Source organism: Panthera onca, chromosome F2 (genome assembly GCF_046562875.1).
Source record: "Panthera onca isolate mPanOnc1 chromosome F2, mPanOnc1 haplotype 2, whole genome shotgun sequence".
Classification (NCBI taxonomy): domain Eukaryota; kingdom Metazoa; phylum Chordata; class Mammalia; order Carnivora; family Felidae; genus Panthera; species Panthera onca.
The window spans coordinates 82,196,307-82,215,305 of NC_138356.1; the positions used below are offsets into that span (position 1 = coordinate 82,196,307).

The window sequence follows — 18,999 nt, forward strand, 5'->3', positions numbered from 1 at the left end:
GCTGTTTTTTTAGTTGTTCCTCTGCTTAGTAATGGGGGTTTCCCTCTGGCTGCTTTCACAATGTTCTTATCTTTGGTTGTCAGCAGTTTGACCGCCTTGCGTCCAACTGTAGTTTTCCTCATGTTTACACCTTGGGGGCTGCTGACCTTCTTGAATTTGCAATTTTGTACCTTTCATCAACTATGAAAGGTTTTGGCCGTTATTTATTCAAACAATTCTCTCTTCTCCTCCACCTCCTCCTGCTCCTCCTCTCCTCCTCCCCCTTCCCCTCACCCTCCCCCTCCTCCCTCCCCTCCTACTCCTCTTCAGTCTCTTTCTCCTTCTTCTGGAACTCCTATAATATTTATGATAGACCCTTCAATATTGTTCCCCAGTTCCTTGAGGCCATGTGCATTTTTTACTATATTTTTCTGTGTATTCTTCAAATTGGTTAATGTCTACCAATTTATCTTCAGGTTACTAACTCTTGTGTCACTTCCAATCTTCTCTTCAGCCCAAATGGTGAATTTTCAAATGTTTGATTGTTTTAGTTCTAGAATTTTCATTTGAATCCTCTCAGAGTCGCCATTTCTCTGTCGAGATTTCCTATCTTTTTATTCGTTTCATTCATCGCAAGCATATTTTCCTTGACGTCCTTGAACATAGCGATATGGCTGCTTTAAAGCCTTTACGTTGTGATTACAGAATCTGGATTCTGGATCGTCTCAGTGTAGATCTCTGGTCATCATCTTTTCTCTAGAGTGTGCATCATAGTCTCCTGTCTCTTCAGGTAAGTTTCCTCACGTAGTTTTAGGCTGCTTCCTGGACACTGAGAATGATGGGCGTAGAAACTCTGAATTTGCTGGGTTCCTCTGAAGGGCACCAGGCCACCAGCCTGGCTGAACTCCACCTGCAAACGGTGTCCTCTTCAGTGGGCGGCAAGGAAACCTGCAGCTCGATCTAGCAAGCTTAGTTGGACTGTTTGGAAACTTCCGTACACACGCAGGGTTAAGAGGTCAGCCAGAGATTTGAGGAGACCTTATACATGGGATTCGGGGCGGCCCTGCTCTATCTTTTTTGGTTTGTTCCCTCGTTTTCCAGCTGCTATGCTGGTCCTGAACTCTGCCCTCGGGTTCTTAAAGTCATTAAGACTAGGGGTTCTGTCCCTCGTGTTAGCCTGCCACATGGCACAGATTGTCCCCAGACTCAAAGCCACAACAATAGGAAATTTACCAGTGGTTCTCTTAACCCCGGTGTTGATGACCCCTCAGTACCTGCCTGCTTTGGGTCACCAGGGATGGTACAGTCAGAGACAAACAGGTGAAGCCAGACTTGACCCGCTGTGGGTCAGATTTTTGCCTGGCAGCTGTAGTTTGCCAACCTCTTCTATAATCTATAAATAATGAAATTTTATTTTTTTAATTTTTTAATGTTTATTTTTAAAAGAAAGAGACCAAGAGAGAGACGGGGGGGGGGGGGGGGGGAGGGGCAGAGAGAGAGGGAAACACAGAATGTGAAGCAGGCTCCAGGCTCTGAGCTGTCAGCACAGAGCCCAATGTGGGGCTTGAACTCACAACCTGTGAGATCATGACCTGAGCCCAAGTCAGACACTTAACCAACTGAGCCACGCAGGCACCCCTAAATAATGACCTTTTAATGTCTTCTTTTCCAATCTTTATGCCTTATTTTCATTTTCTTATTTTTTAGGTCACTTATTCTATCATCGAGTAAAAATGGTGAAAGTAAATATCTCTGGATCATTTCTGATGTTACAGGGAATGCTATTAATGTTTCCCTGTTTATAATTGGCGGTAGGTTTTTTATAGATAGCCTTTACTGAGTTAATACTCCTCTACTCCTACTTACAAGGAGTTTTTCGTGAATTTGTGTTAAATTTTCTTCAAAAGCTTTTTAATTGAAATGACCAGGTGACTTTTCTCATTTTTTCTGTTCCTGAGATGATACTCTTTCACAGATTTTCTAATTTCACACCTCCCTTGCACTCCTGGATTAAACCTACCTTGGTCATCTTGAATTATGTTTTTATACATACACATTTTTATATGTCTTTTCGGATTTGGTTTGTTAAAATTCGACTTGGAGTCTTATTTCTCTGTTTTTGAGTAAATGGACCCGGAACGTTTCTTGTCATGACTCTTCAGGTCTTTGCCCTGTGCTGGCCTCTTGGATTTGGATGGGTGGCTGAGTATTCTCTCTTCCTCTTCTCTGGGGTGATCTCAAGTGGTTTGCTTCGGGGGCGCCTGGGTGGCTCAGTCGGGTGAGCGTCTGACTCTTAATTGCGGCTCAGGTCAAGATCCCAGAGTCTTGGGATCGAGGCCCTGAGCTGGGTTCCACGCTGAGCATGGAGAGTGTGTAAGATTCTCTCTCTCTCTCTCCCCCCATGATGGTCTCTCTCTCTCTCCCTCTAAAATAAAAAAAAAAGAACAAAAAGATTTTGCCTCAATTATCTCATAATTACAGTACAATACATGCTATCTAATTACAAGTCCACTTTTCAAGTTATTTTTCTCTATGAATGTCTCACGTCGTCTAATGTTTTGAATTACTTGCTACACTACGTGTGCTTTATCTACAGATACGTTCTACTTTTATCTGTATTGACGGTGTTCACCTCACCTACTTCCCTCCCTTGTTGGGTCGCGTCAGGAGCTCCTCCTGTTGGAACCCATAATGGGTTCTGGCGGGCTCCATCACCCCGCCATTACTGTCCTTCCTCCTTCATTTCCACTTTTACTTTAGTATCTCTTTTGGGGGATCTAATCCATTGCTCATTTTTCAAGTTCAAAGCCGGGCACTTTTAGCTTCTCTTATTCTCTGGCATAAGTAGGCAAGGGTAAAAATCACCACTTCTGTGTACCCTAACAATCTTTATATGTAAGTTTTTCATTAGTATTCAGTTAGAGATAGTTTTACATTTACATGGTGATTTCGTTTCTCATCCATAAACTTATCAGAAGAATATTCAATTTACTAGTACAAATAATTGTTTACTTGCTTGTATTAACGTTTAGCTTCAGGTGGGCGGTGAATGGAGAGTGTGGCCGTGGTGGGAAGACGTCTAGGGGAACTCTGGACCTTTGGAATGAAATCAAAGTTCCCGGATGTACTGTTTAAGGTTCCAGAGCAAATACCTGCCCATTCTTGTTGTGAGATACATTAATTTTGCGGAGTAAGGGGGTGGGAGGAGGGGAGGTCGATGCTGTCATTTCGTGAGATAGCAAGTTGTGTCAAGAGCAGACATCTGACGGCCCAGAGCCCCAAAATCTGGTTAATCTGAGACGCACCCGTGGCCCGGGAGCATCCGTGATGTCCCCACAGCATCTCAGCGCTCACACCTGCCCGGGTGCTGAATCAACCCTGAGGTCCATGTGTACTTACCTTTATTCCTCGTTTCGTCTCCAGAGAGCTAAGAGGAGTCTGAGAGAGAGGCTCAGCCCACACAGTGGACGCCAGACTCTGGAGCGAGGGCAGAGGGGGGCAGACATTCAGGGGGTGCCCGGTGTGGGGTCCCGAAACGAGAGGGCCAGAGCAGCTGACGCGCTCACCGCCTTTACAGCCCGAGTGAGGGACTGTGCAAGCTGATAATCAAAGACTTGGGGAACTGGAGGCAAACGGGGGAGGGAAAGAAGACAAAGGTATGACCTGGATGAACCACGAAGGAGCCAACGCGAGGCTGAAAGGCACTGGGCAGGGGTGGCAGTGCGGGGTGGGGGGAGGGAGGCTGGGATCCGGTGCGGAAAAACAGGCCAGTGCCCCTTTCTCCCGCCCATAAGCCAAAGCAGAGCAAGGTCCCTAGGTGTCCAAGTTCTAATGCGGCATCCTGGCAGAGGGGACCGTGACAAGAAGCAGGGTCTCCCTCACGACCCCAACCGGGACGGGCCTATCGACATCACGCCGAGCGCACGACGGTGACAGTTTTACATCTTCGGTGCACGTTCATGCCGCGGGCTGGCAGCTGGCAAAGGTGGGGGCATGGTGCGCCCGTCTCGGTGATCTGGATTGATCCAGAAGTAACTTCAGGAAAGTGGGTTGAGTTCGGTCCTTTAAGCCAGTGGACATTTCGCTTCTCTGACCATGACCCATATCAAGAAACACAACATGTGAGGCATCCCTGGGTGGCTCAGTGGGTTAGGCCTCCGACTTCGGGTCAGGTCATGATCTCGTGGTTCGTGAGTTCGAGCCCTGCGTCGGGCTCCGTGCTGACAGTTCGGAGCCTGGAGCCTGCTTCCGATTCTGTGTCTCCCTCTCTCTCTGCCCCTCCCCTGCTAGCGATCTCTCTGTCTCTCAAAAATGAATAAACATTAAAAAAAAAAAAAGAAACACAACACGTGACCGTGCATACACGCTCACAAACACGCACTCACATTCGCACACACTCACACATGCCTGGGAAGGAGGGCTAGCAGCTGGTTACAGCTTTCCTTCCTTCCCCGGGGGATGCCTCGGAGAAAGCGAGGAAAAAGAAGAAAGGGGGAGGGATCCGCACATTTCCTTGCAGACTTGCAATCCAAGCTCGCGCTTCCTCCTGGACAGATAAACACATGTTCTCATGTCGGCCCGTCTAGGCTCATCACACACAAGTCTGGGTTTATCACGGCCACTGGGAAATGTCAGTATCTCCGTGTAACTACTGGATTTCCAAGCAAAATGTTTCTCAGTGGAAACACATCCTCGTGTAGGCGAAGGCCCCGGGCACCCCTGGGGGTTCTCTCTGCACCCTCCCCCACCCATGAGGTGTCAGGAGGGCAGGCTGGGCGGTGTCTGGATGCTTCCCCCGGGCTCCCCTCTGCCAGGATGTCTGTCTCCCCATCCTCGTCTGGAGGCCAGAGGCCAGAGCTTGAGCCTCAGAACCAGCCAGGCGTGGGGCGGGGGGGGGGGGGGGGGGGGGAGGAGGGGAGGGGGGCGGGTGGGGGGGCGCTGGGCAAGCAGGTGGAGAGCTCTGTCCTCCGGCTGCTGTGCCCGGGAAGAAGCTGGGCCTCCAGGAGCAGCTGGAAAATGAGGAAGAGCTTTCCCCCCTGAGACAAGCCTTCTTTCTCCTGTGACCAATGAGACAGACGCTGAGCTCCCTCGGAAGGTCGCCCAGCCTTCAGCACCATCTGCTCAGAGGCTCTGCAGGGGGAGGAAGGCAGCTCCAGGGAGCTGGGGGAGGGGGGAGCCCAGCGGCATTCTGTCAGACAGCTGGGACACCCTGGGGGAAGAGACGGCAGAAGTCTGAGGACTGGGCACTGGGGGTCCTCAAATCAGCACCAGGAGGGCGGGCTCACCCCTCATTCCACACACTGCTGAGGGGAGGGGAGACTTGGATGCGGTCACCTGGCCACCAGTCCCGGGTCAGCCCCCAAACGGCTACAAGCTGCTGTGAGCGAACACATTTAACAACTGACTGGCTGCAGCGGGGGTGATGGGGGGGGGGGGGCTTCTCCCCAGAGAAGTAACCGCCCCCCCCCAAAATGACATACTCCTTCCAAAGCAGCAGGAAAGTTCCAAGTGCCCGTGGCCTCCTGGCTGGATGTGGCAGGTGCTGTGCCCAGGGGTCTCCCAAGCTGGGTATCTGTACGACCCCCGCTTGGGGCCTCAGGCTGGGGGGGGGAGGGGGGAGGTCCGCTCCAAGAGGAGGAGAAGGCCTCCTGGGGGCGGGGAGTAAACACTGCTGGAAGTGTCCGCTGTTAGGAATGGGACGGAGAACGGGGACATGGCCAGGCGGGCACTGGGAGCTGCTCACCCATCATCCCTCTTAGGGTCCCCCATCTGTCCCCTTTTCCCCACTCTGGAGCAGTTCACATCCCATCACCACGAGTGGGAGTGAGAAGAGAAATCCTGAGGACGAGGCCCTCCAGCTGCCCCAGTGCAACTCCGCCGCCTGGTGGGGGGGGCCCCCCCTCCCCGACCCGACTCTCCCCGCGGCCCCCCAGCGCCCACTGCTCGGGGCCCCCCTTCCCCCCCTCCCCCCAGGCCCCCCAGCGCCCCCTCCCTGGAACTCCCCTTCCCCCACTCTCCCCGAGCCCCCCTCCCCTCACTCTCCCCAGGCCCCCCAGCATCCCCTCCCCGGAACCCCCCTCCCACTCTCCCTGGGTCCCCAGTGTCTCCTCCCTGGAACTCCCCCTCCCCCAGTGTCCCCAGGCCCCCCTCCCCCCCACTATCCCCTTGCCCTGCAGTGCCCACTCGGACGCCTGAGTGGTTAACCACCTTCTACTTGTTGAAGCCTTTTTACACTGACTGTCCCCCCCCGAGGCCCAGAGGCCCCAGTGATCTCTGTGCCCCACTTTCACAGCTTTGCCACTCCCTGGAACACTCCAGAGCTGTCCCGTTTGGGGGAAATCACAGTCCTCCTCCAGGAACCCTGTGACTTCTGTTCAGAGTCGCCAGGAGGAGATCTGAGACCGCGGGGGGGTGCGGGGGTGGGGGGGGCCTAGGCAGAAGGGAGAGTGAGCATTCCCGGGGTGGCCCAGCAGTCCCCTTGCGCAGAGGACAGACCCCCGATACCAGAGGGTCTGGCAGCTAGGACACGAGAGGCAGGAGCCGCTGGCAGAAATCAAAACCGGGGTGGGACCAGCACCCTGGGGGACCCTAGACCCACGAGGCGGCCACCGTGTCACCCGCCGCCACCTGCTCAGCCCCTGGTGCTGTCTCACAGTTTGCCCACAGGAAGTCTGGGAGGACTCTTGGGCTCCCTGCAGCCAACGTGCAGCCAGGCTGCGCCCCCCTCCGGGGCCCAGGGGCTCATCCGACAGCTGGCAGAGCTCCTCTTGTAGGACCAAGCGCCCTTTGTCCTTGCTGAGGTCAGCTGGGACCCCTCTCTGCCCCTAGAGGCCGCCCCATTCCTTCCCCTGAGTCCCCCTCCTCTGCGGGCTCCCCCACACCTAGGAATCACAGTGCCGGAGACTCGGCCGTCCCCTCACCTGCACATCCCCGCTCAGCAGCGCCGGGCAAGGGTGCCGACCGAGTAACCAGGACCAGAGTCCGAAGGGGTTTGGGGTGCCTGGCCGGCTCAGTCAGTGGAGCGAGGGACTCTTGATCTCGGGGTTGTGAGTTCGAGCCCCGTGTTGGGTGTGGAGATTCCTTAAAAATAAAATTTTTTTAATGTTTATTTTTTTTAATTTTTAAAAATGTTTTTATTTATTTTTGAGACAGAGAGAGAGAGCGTGTAAGCAGGGGAGGGGCAGAGAGAGAGAGGGAGACCCAGAATCCAAAGCAGGCTCCAGGCTCCCAGCTGTCAGCACAGAGCCCGACGCGGGGCTGGAACTCACAGACTGTGAGCTAAAGTCGGACGCTTAACGACTGAGCCACCCAGGCGCCCCTATTTATTTACGTTAAAAGACAGAGGGGGGGAGAGGAGTAGAGAGAGAGAGAAAATCCCAAGCGGGTTCCACACTGTCAGTGCAGAGCCCGACACGGGGCTCCAACTCACAAGCTGTGAGATCGTGATTTGAGCTCAAACCAAGAGCCAGACGCCTAATCACTTAACTGCTTAACTGACTGAGCCACTCAGGCGCCCCTAAAAATAAAATCTTAAAAAAAAAGAATCTTGGGGGCATTTGAATTCTGCACACCACCACCCTGACCGTGGAAGGCATCAGATCATTCTGAGACCAGAAACGCTGCCCCGTGTCATGGGCAGCGGGAAGAAGCCTGTGACCAGAGAGGAAGCGGCCCGGCAGGTGACGGTCTGGGCCCCGACACGGCTGCCTGATGGCAGAGGCCTCCGAGGGCCCTAGCCGGGACTGCCCGGCCGGATCCTGGCTGGATCCCCACCAAGGCGGGTCCCAGGCAAGGCCATTTTGCTGCTAGGAGATCAGCGTCCGTGCACCAGGCCTGCGGTGAGCTCTGTGGGGACCCCGGAGACGATGAGCCTCCTGAGGTTGACTCTCAGAACTGGGGGTTTTTTCGGTGAAAAAGGAGGGAGGTCCATACACTCGGGGAACGTTTGGATGTTTGGGTCTTTCCAGACTCTGGCCGTAGCCCTTAGTACCACAGGGTCTCCAGGCAGTTGAGTCTCCAGTGATGGGACAGTGAGACCCATCCAGGGCACCAGCCATGTGAGTCCCCGTGGGAACGTCGAGGAAGACCCGAGTGCCTGGCACAGACACCGGACAAAACTCCCACTGCCACCCCAGAGGGGACCGAGGCCCGGCCGGCACCTTGGTCAGACCCCCAGGGCGAGACCCGCGGGTCCCAGGACGAGCTGGCATGTGGGTGTGGAGACCAAGCGCCCCCCGCGTGCGGACCCGCACCCTCGGCCCGCACCTGGCAACACTGCCTGGCCGAGGAGACGTGGAGCCCACCGCCTGCAGGGAGGACACGGCCCCAGGTGGGGCAGGGGCGCCCACGGCCACGGTCCCTGGAGGCACACGGCCCCCCTACTTCCACAGGAGCCCTCGGAGCACGAGAATCAATAACACCCTTGCTCCCTCCCCCACAGGTGTGCCCACTGAAGGCGGGTGATGGAGAAACGTCCCCAGCGTGGGACGGGGCCCTGCACCCCCGGGGTGATCCGCCAGCATAAATGAGCCGGTGCCCCCGCTGGCTGCCAACCAGCCCGGGCTGTCCGCACACGATACGGGCGTTTTCCGGATGACCTGAGAGAGACGACACCACTGAGGCCTCCGGGGGGCTCGGTGTGGCCCCGAGTCTGCCCGGGCAGCTGCGGGGGGCAGGGGGCTGCCGTCTCCCCCTCAGCGTCAGAGCTAGGTCTGCGCCTCCAGACGGACGGCCACGGGCGCGAATGAGCTCGGAGGGCGTGTGGCTTCAGCGTCCTGATGACGTGGACAGCTGCCCGCTGCAGGCACAGCTGGGCGGGGGATGGGAGCCTCCGACGCGGCCGAGGGGCTGAGGTCGGGGACAGAGCTCACCCAGCTGGGGTCACCCTGACGCACAAGCACGGTTTTGGAAGTACGCCGTCTTCCCAAGCTGGACAAACTACCATATGGGATGGTGGAAACTCGTGCACTGGCCCAGATACGGCCGCCCCACCCTGCCCGAAGCTCGTGGGAGTTTAGGATTTGGAGCTGGGGTCCCGAGTCGGGCAGAAGTGTTCCTAGAAGGTCATTCGCTCAGGAGGCTGTAGAAGCCATTAGCAAACGGTCACCCCGTCAGCAACATGGGGGACAGGGCTTGCCTCCTTCTGTGCGCAGGAGCGTATGCCCGGCTTCTAGCCACCGAGGTACCCGGTGCCTCTAAAGGTCAGTGGCCAGGCAGGGGCAGGGCGGGAGGAGCTACAGGAGACTGAGTCGTGGAAGGACATCGCTGGTCGACGTGGCCTCCAGGAACCCGAGAACCACTGTGTAAGAGGAAGCGCGACTCTGGGACCATCCAGCTGGGCCGAGCGCCTCCCCCCAGGTGTCCTTGTCCGGTGTCACCTGAGGACAGTGGGAGCCGGCATCCACACACACCGGTGCTGCATCCCGGGGGCCAGGAGGGACCAGCCCCTGCTCCGCGGTGCCCCGTGCCCTGGGACGTGAGTAAAGGTCATTTCCGCCCCCACGGAACGGGAAGTGACACTGTAGTTTCAGGTCTCACGCCGCAGACGTCATTTTAATCTCTCCGTCCCTGCTGTAGGGAGGGAGAAAGGGCTTGTCCATTTTCTGATAAAATTAATTAAGACAAAAAACCCGCTGGGGCCAGCAATGACCTCAGGAGAAAATGTGTGGGGAGGCTGTTTGGAGCCTTGTGTCAATGCGGTGCCTTTGAAGACAGATCAGCAAAGAGCATCTGGCCTCTGAAAAATCCCCCCACGATTCAGTGCCTACGCGGACACACGTAAAATCCTGCAACGACCGTCGAGGCTGAGGAGAAAGTGTGGTGGAGCTGGGGACAGACCTGGCCTGAGCCCCGGCCCCACGCCGTCCCTGTGCCTGCGCCACGGTCCCTCTGCGCCCAGCTGGCTGCTCACGGAAGCAGGGCTGGAGCAGAGTGATGGCACGCCGCACCGCGTGACGGTGGCTAGAAGTCCTCCTCTTCTCACTGGAAGTTTGGGCCGCCTTGGGACAACTGTTACCAAACTGAGAAATCCAATGATTCGTGCCCGTCCTGGCCAAGGAAGAAAGCGGCTGGACGTCCCGACCAAGGGGCAGGCAATGGGGGCCACACACACTAACTCCCAACGCTCCATCGCAGTGCTTGGTTTTGTTTTTTTTTTTCAGTGTTTATTTGTGAAGGAAAGAGAGACAGAGCATGAGTAGGGGAGGGGCAGAGAGAGAGGGAGACACAGAATCCGAAGCCGGCTCCAGGCTCCGAGCTGTCAGCACAGAGCCCGACGCGGGGCTCGAACCCACAAATGTGAAATCATGACCTGAGCTGAAATTGGAAGCTTAACTGACTGAGCCACCCAGGCGCCCCTAAAAATAATTTTTCAAAAAACTAAGTTGAGGGGCACCTGGGTGGCTCAGTCGGTTAAGTGTCCGACTCTTGATTTCGGCTCAGGTCATGATCTCACGGTTGTGAGTTCGAGCCCCACGTCGGGCTCTGTGCTGGCAGAGCTTGGGGTCCTCTCTCTCCCTCTCTGTCCCTCCCCCACTGGTGTGCACTTTCTGTCTCTCAAGATAATCAAATAAACTTAAAAAATATGTTTTTGTAAAAAACAATTTAAGGGGCAGTGGCTCAGTTAGTTGAGCGCCCAATTTCGGCTCAGGTCATGGCCTCTAGGTTCATAGGTTCGAGCCTTGCCTCAGGCTCTGTGCTGACAGCTCAGAGCCTGGAGCCTGCTTCAGAGCCTCTGTCTCCCTCTCTCTCTACCCCTCCCCCTCTTCACACTCTGTCTCTCTCTCAAAAATAAATAAACATTAAAAAAAAAAACGAAGTCGATAGACACAGAGAACAGACTGGTGGTTGCCAGAGGCAGGGAAGAAATGTCTGAGCTGTTTTTGTCAGATTTTTTAGTTTAAATAAATTGTTTGTCTTTTTTTTGTTTTTAAGTAGTGAAGTCCTGGTCTGGGGTCATAGCAGCAGGAAGAAAGGCCTGGGAAGCTTCTGGAGACATTCAGAGGTGGGACTGGGATGGGGGCGGGGGGGAACGGATGAAAGAAGGTCTGAGAAAGAGAGGCATGGGGGCACTCCGGGCTCCGGCTCGGGTTACTGGGGTAATGGAGGTGGCCTAGAAATTTTAAAAAGTCCTTACTGCCGGAGGGAAAGTCCCTTTGCTTTCTCTAGCGACAGAACTGGGGGGGGGGGGGGGGCGGGGGGAGGGGCAGCTTATCACCAGCAACTCCAGAGCTAAGTCTGTGGCCTCCCCGCCTCCCAGAGGGGCCGTGAAGACGCCTGGACCGCAGGAGGCTGGCAGCAGCTCACCGCAGGTGTGCCCCGGGCTACAGTCCCCAAGCACCGCCCTCCACCACCTAGTGCCTATCTTGGACCCATCCTTCACGGCCACTGAAGGCTGAGCGGGGTGGAGTCCCCCACCCCCATCCCGGAGCCCCCCTTCTCCCCCACAGCCACCTGCCCTTCAGGCCACCACGTGCTCCAGTCTGCACCGCCTTGTCCCCAATGTCCCCGCCGCCTGGTCCCCTGGGGCCTGTTTCTTTCTTTCTTTCTTTCTTTTTTTCTTTCTTTCTTCTCTCTTCCTTTCTTTCATGTTTATTTTTGAGAGAGAGAGAGAGAGACAGTGCGAGCAGGGGAGGGGCAGAGAGAGAGGGAGACACAGAATCCGAAGCAGGCTCCAAGCTCCAAGCTGTCAGCATAGAGTCCGATGTGGGGCTCGAACCCACAAACAGAGAGACCATGACCTGAGCCAAAGTCAGATGCTTGACCGACTGAGCCACCCAGGCGCCCCTGATCCTTTCTTGTGTTTTGTTTTCCCACGCCAACGGGTCACATGCTGAGGTTGTAACAAGGTTTGAGGGAGCCACGGGTCCCACGATGGCGTGAAAGCCCAATCATCACGCTTACGAACTACAGAAAGATCCCCGGAGCCTGATTCTAAGTGTGAGGGTGAATGATCCTGCCGAGGACCGACCGGGGTCAGCCCCAGGGTGACGGGGAGCAGGCCCAGAACCGGCGTCCTGGGTGAAGTGCCCCCAAAAGCACATGCCCACCGGAAGCCTCAGCCTGTGACCTTGTTAGGAAATCGGGTCTTTGCAGGTGCGGTCGTGTCACAGAGGACTGAAGTAAGGCCGTCCTGGACTTGGCGGGCCCTCCATCCAATGGGAGTGTCCTTGTAAGAGACAGGGAAGGACTCACAGAGACCCGGGGAGACCACGTGGAGACAGGCCAGAGTTGGAGGGACAGGCCACAAGCCAAGGACACCAGGAGCCCCAGCAGCCGGAAGAGGCAGGAAGCACCCTCCCCCAGAGGCTCGGAGGGAGCATGGCCCTCCACACCCAGAGTTCAGTGTCTGGCTCCAGCCCGGGGAGGGTAGACTTTTGTCATCTGTGGGGCTTTGTCACAGACCAGGGTGCTGACAGCATCTCCGTGGCTTCTCGTGTATCGCAGTCCCCAGGGCCCAGTGGGGGCCAGTTGTCCCCAACATCCTTCTCTGCCTCCAGCTCAGCCCGTGGTCTCTGGGGTCCAGGGCCCCTCAAAACCCTGTTCTCTGTCCCCAGGAAACCTCCTTTCTCCTCACATTCAAACCCTACCACACCCCCCCCAAAGTGAGAGTCAGGCTTGCCATTCCATTCACTGGGACAGGACAGGGGCCTCCCTGCCCTGGGGATGACATTTTCAGCACAAACATGCCTCCCGTCCACAGGAAGGGGGGGCCTCAGGAAGGAGCCCTCCTGATAGAAAGGCGTCTGGGAACAGACAAGTCACGTGTTCATAATGGGGGACTCACGGCTCAGACGCGTGTGGTGAGGGGTCTGCTCTGGTTTGTTTCACGTGAGGGTATTTCTGATACTTGAGGGGCATAAAGTGGACTTTCACTCATGGTCTACGACACCCACTCCTCATTGGTCCCTATGCGGTCCTCATTTCTTTCTTTCTTTTTAATAATGTGACAACCTTCTGTGAGCTCACCAACCAGCAGGAAGACTAATACTTTGACACTAACTCGCTGCTTCCTGTGAGACCCTTCTCAGTCCCCTCTGCGCCCCTGCACGCCCCTGCCTCCCTGTCCTGGGGGAGTGACACCATGCTCTGGAATCTTCCCCTGATTGTTCTCATTCTCCTCAGATAGATGATTGATAGAGGTGGATGGATGGATGGATGGACGAAAGGATGGATGGATGGACAGACGGATGGACGGACGGACGGATGGATGGATGGACGGACGGACAGATGAATGGATGGATGGATGGACGGATAGACGGAAGGATGGATGGATGGACAGGTGGATGGATGGGTGGATGGATGGACAGATGGATGGATGGGTGGATGGATGGACGGATGGGTGGACAGATGGATGGACAGACGGATGGATGATGGATGGACGGATGGGTGGACAGATGGATGGATGGATGGGGACAGATGGACAAAAGGATGGAAGGACCGACGGATGGATGTTAGGTAGATGACAGACACATAGATAGATGACCTACAGCGTTATTGTCTGTGAAGCTATGCTTGCCCCATCACACTTCTACAGAACAACGGTGTACTTTACATACGAGCGTCAGCTTTATGTACCGTGTCTGGACTCGCGCTGCTAGCCTCCTTCCGAATCGTGTTTTGGCTAACTCACTCCCCACAACTGCCACAGAGCGCTCCATCACGTGACTGTATCACAGCTCATCAACCCAAACCCCGCGATGGTCATTTGGGCTTTCAGACGGCTGCTCTCGCACACAGAGCGACCATACACATTCTCGCCCGCGTGAGATGTTTCACTGGGCGATGTGAAGCGATTGCTTGGTTCTGGGAACAGACCATCCAGAGAATGCGCCACGCTGTGTCCCCGGGCGGGCTGTGCCCCAGGATCTCGGACGCGCGGCGTGCAGGAGAATCTGGCCGTGCACGTGGCCTCCATCATGTGGCCCGATCAGGCTTGTGAACGTTTGCTAACCTGGGGGCAGGACCCTCGTTTGTGGTTGGCATTTCCCCAGCGACTAGTACAGCTGGACATCTCTCTGTCGTGTGCGTGTCCTCCGCGGGTCACCCGGGGCTCTCCTTGGCTCCGCCCGACCTCCGCAGACTAGAGACGAGAGCTTGGCTTCGGCAGGAGGGCTCCGTGAGGAAACCCAGCGGATTTGAAGGCACGGTAACCAGGTGATCACCGCATGGGACACCGGGGAAGCTCACCAAAGAACGACTTCCTTTCAGATCAGCTAATCTTCAAGCCTTCCCAGCCGTGCTTGCTCGGGTAGACCAGCGCTCCCCTCCGAGGTCTCTTCTGGATGGAGAGCCCCGACCTCGTTGCTTCGGGAAGGTGACTGTCTTTCTGATCATCCGTGCGTCTCCTTGCCCACCTGGAGCCATGGGTTGCTAGGTCCCCAAGTTAGGGGACGAGGGCCCGGTGCTCTGGAGGGACTGGAGCAGGGGCCCGGATATTCCCTTCAGAACAGGGAGACCTGGGGAGAAGGGCAGTTGGGGAGAACCGGGGCCGAGGGGCAGTGTTGACACTGAGGGATCCAGTCCATAGCAGGGTCCCCCGACACCTGCACACCTCACAGCTGCCCTGTCAGCCGCCTTTTCTCAGTGACCCACGACTCATGACTTGTCCCTCAGGTAAGTCATTTTCCATCTTGTGTTTTATTCATTCATTCAGCGACACTGCCGATGGCCTGAAGGGGTCTGGCCTGGGAGGTGAGTAGGGGTCTCTGCCCAGGGAAGGGTCGGGGTTCTTGCTCCAAGTGCGTGACCTCCCAGCAAGCAGCCCACCTGGGAGGATGGGGAGCAGCCCCCCTAACGCTGATGCCCTCCCCACACAAGCCAGGCAAACGGCTGGGTGCTCCCTGGGCAAAGCGGCCGGTGCAGACCAAGCCCCCAGCCTCACTTCTGCCTCCGGACCCTCCCACACAGCCACGGAGTCACCTGGCTGGACAGACACTCGTGCGTTTCCCCAAACCTCTCCCCGGCCTTCACCCGGCCAGCGCCAAGACCAGCGTGGGATCAGGGGGACTTGGGCACAGTGGGGGACAGGCGACACTTGCCTTTAACCTAGGAATTCTGGAACTTCAGACTCTCGCCCACAGACTCTCGTCCTCGTTCCCGTCCCGCACACGAGGGCCCCGCCCCGCATCTCCCAACCTCCAGGACGTCCCCCTGGGTGACGTCAGCCTGGACAGCCGTGAGCTTGTCACCGGTTCCACCTGTCCCAACCTCCTCCTCGCCTGTGCCCTGACCTGGCGACCCTCCCCCGGGCCCGGCACGGGCCATCCCTTCCCTGAGCCCTCACTCTCCCCACATCCCTCATCTCTGAGTCCTACTGCCCTGGACAGGCACCAACCCCTGTCACACGGCCCAGACCCCGGACCTCCAGGCCTTCCCCCAGCTCCACACGGTGGCCCGCTGGCCCTTCTGGGAACGTGGATCTGAGCCCGTGACTCGGATACACGGTCAGCTCTTGGCTGCCCACAGGTTGCAGTTCAAAGGTGTCCAGGCCCGGGTTCCTGAAATTTGGGTTCCTCAGGCTTGAACTCGGTCAATCATTGTCTCCCTTGCCCCTGACAAGCGTGCTGGCCGCAAGGCCCACCTGTCGAGCCCTCCAGAAGCTCAAGGCTGGCAGCGCATGGTCTCCCCGGGAGGAGCCAGGCCCCTTGCCCAAGTGGTGAGGCCCACGCCCGCCCCCTCGTCAGTCGGGGTCACTTTTCATAAACGTTCCTCAGACTTCGGCCTCGGCCAGCACAGACAAATGCGTCAGCCGCTGGCAGGGAGCAAGACGGGGGAGCGACTCCTGAAACGTGTAACACAACTGCGTCCCCCCGACGGCAGAGCCCCACTGAGGGGACAACCCTCTGCTGTCACCGCCCCTGGGGCAGCGCGACCGCCATTCCCGCCAGAGTGACCCTCTGGCTCAGCGAGGCCAGCTGGGGGGGTGGTGGGATGGACACCTGACAGTGTCTGAACACAAGGGTACGTGAAGCAGGCCCGGCGGACAGGAAGCAGAGACAGAACGGGAGCTGGAAAGCGAGGGCTGGGGGAGCCCGTCTGCGCCGGTGTGGACACGCCGCGCCCGCGAGGCCTCTCGGGACAACAAGTCAACCGCCCACGACTCGTGTGTACAAAGGACGCGGAGGGCGGAACTATGGCCACATCGCCCCGTCCTCACACAGACACCTGGAGGCACAGGGGGGACAGGGCAGGAGATGCGGGGGCCACGCCTCCCACCTGCTTATGGCGAGAACGCAGCACCTGCTCAAAAACTTAAGTTAAAAGAAAACGGAGAAGCCCCTGGCCTAATTCCCAGGCCCAGGGTCCCTGTGCCCCCTGCCCCGGGACCGCCCCGTCCCAGCAGCCCCCTCAAGGAAGGGTAAGGAGGCCCCCGGGGAAGGAGAGCGGGCCCCTCTGGGTACCGGCACGGGACCAGGGCCAGGGCCGTCTGCCCGCTGCTCGCTCCCGGGGCCTAGAGCCTAGCGCTTAGCTCCCAAAAGTGGAAAACGAATCTGGAAACACGTGACACCGGGGGCCTGCTGCTGCCACCTGTCCCAGCGGCCCCCCGCCGTGTGCTGTGGGCGCGGGTGCTGCAGATTCCTGGAGCCGGAACCGGGCACTTCAGTCGGGATCTCGGTGCAGGGCCTGGGCGCCTGTGACCAAAGCCCTCCGCTGACAGGTTCCCACGGCCACGGGGAGGCGTGACTTCCTCCCCCGCCTCGGGGAAAGGTCTGCTTCTCTGCAATGCCAAACTCAAGGACCTGTGGGTCCCCAGTGTGCAGATGCTGGGTGGAGGTGGCAGATACCCGGCGACGTCCCACGTAAATGTCCCTCCAGTGGAACAGGAAGAAGCAGGGGTGCCTGGGGGCTTCGGCCAGCTCGGCCCTCTCCACCAACGGTTAGCAGCACTGGCCGTGTGCAGGGCTGAGCCAGCAGTGCCCTGGGGCCCCAGGAGACGGAAGCACCCGAGGTGGGGGCCGAGGGACACGAGATACAGACCGGACGGACCGGACGAGGCACCGGCGTCCTCAGGGGGCTGGGGGCACAGGCCAGGGGGAAGGGTGGGAGAGAGACCACCCGGAGAGGTTGCGCTTCAGAGAAGCCCTCAGGTCCGGGGGAGGGGGGCTTGGCGGAATAGGGGAGGGGTCAAGGGCAAGCCTCAAGTCCACCCCCCACCCCCCACCCCCGGCTCTTCCAGCCCTGCTGCCGGACCAGCACTCTGCCAGCTGGAACAGGGTTCCTCTGCTTGCAAACACCGCCCCTCCCTCATGAGCTGGGTGTCCCCACATCACAAACGAGGCTCAGAGCGGGTGCAGGACTTGGTCCGGATCAAACGGCAAGAGGCATCTGAGCCCCAGCCTTCCCTGCAAACGCACTGACGGTTTCCAAATGTCCGTGTCTTACCTACCTCTTCCAGGTCTGCTTCCTGGGGGTCTGACCGGGCTGAGACCAGTGCAAACGAGGAGGTGGACAGGTCCCACACCCACCGGGTGAGGACGTGGGGGGGCGGGGGGGGGGGCACAGGGCACCCACTGACCCTGCCGATGCCCTGGGCCCACACCAGACTCCCCCAGACCCCCCCCCAGGAGGCCCTGGGGAAGGTGAACTCCACAAACGCCCTCCCCAGCCAGACTGCTCCAGAGCGTGGGCTGTGCCTGTGACCTCTGTGAGGCTGCCAAAATCCTGAGCTCACCTCCAGGGATGACGTCCAAAGGACTACAGACAGATCCCAGCCATGAATCTGACGCAGCTCTCCTGACCAAGTATGGCGGGGGCGGGGGGGGGGGGGTGTCAGGCGACGGTCTGGAAGAATCCTGCACCATGACACCCACCACAGCTCGTTTGTCACAAAAGCCAGGGTGCCTAACCATCCGGAGGTCCGGCGACAGAACCCGCTGTCTCGACTACTCATTAAATGAGCAGATAGGGAGTTTTAGCAACAAATGGTGAAAGGCTGTTTCTTTAAAACTCATCAGCCATTCCTCACGGAAAAGAATCTAATTGAGATATGAATAAATAAAGAGCCTCAGCTGAATAAGGACTGGTTTTCAAGTCCAAAAGCAAACTTCGATTCGAGGTGCCGCAGGAAAGGCCTGCCATTAACACAGACGCGCCCCACGGCAGTGTCATTACTCAGCCGCTCTGCGGGTCCCGGCTAAGGCAACAGCAACAAAAATTGAATAAGCAGTAAACACACTGAGAAAGCAGAGTCGAAATTATCTCCGTTCGGCAGCGGCCTGGTCGTGCACCTGAAAGTGCCAGGAGTGGAGTTGACGAAGGTCAAGTGTTGGAAAATCAGCCTCTCCTTAGTCTTGTGGCCGTGCTGTTTGCGGCGGCCCCCAGGTCACCCCACCCCGCCCGCACCTTGCTGGCAGTCCCTGAGCCCGAGCCCCGCTTCTCTGCAATTTGGGAGCTGCATTCTGCAGCCTCCCAGCCCCCAGGGTGGCCCGCCGCGTCTGGTTCTGCCAGGGAGACGACACCGCCAGAGACCGCGGAGGAGGGCCAAGAGGCAGCGGGAAGCCGGCCAGCTCGCCGCCCGGAGCAGCGCCCCGGCCCTGCCACACCGCAGCGTGGGCACTCAGCCCCCAACCCAGGTGAACGAGGCGCGGAACTTTAATCCTTCTGCCACAATTTTTCCCTCTAGACCCATCTTACCGGGGGGAAAATCCTGACGTCTTGGCCAACGTGGAACACCGCCTCTCCTCTTTCCCCCCGGGGCTGCGTCCCGTGGGGGGCAGGCTGGCCGATCTGGTCTTCGCACAGCGACCAGGGCGCCCAGGCTGTACCCGGACGGCCGTCACTCCTGTCGGCGCGGGCGCACCCTGACCGTCATCCCCAGGCCACATCACATCTTGGTGGCCTGAGGCTGTCTCCAGGCGACCCGGGCCAGCTCCAGCCGGGACCACTCAGAGGTCCTGCCCCTCGGGAAACTGTCTCTGGGGTCCACCCCCCTACCCTGGCTCCTTCCAGCCCCTCTGCCTTCTCAGCCCAGGGGCATCTCTGTCTCGTCTGAGGAAGATTCCTCTCTCCCTCCCCGACTTC

The 18,999-nt window shown here is 57.9% G+C and overlaps 1 non-coding gene across 1 annotated transcript; it reads right to left on the reverse strand.

Moving 5' to 3' along the window:
* Positions 1-11,792: 11,792 nt before the first annotated feature.
* Positions 11,793-11,895, reverse strand: LOC132677438 (small nucleolar RNA U13). Its single transcript, XR_009609296.1, has one exon. It is a non-coding gene; the product is annotated as a small nucleolar RNA U13 (small nucleolar RNA).
* Positions 11,896-18,999: the final 7,104 nt, after the last annotated feature.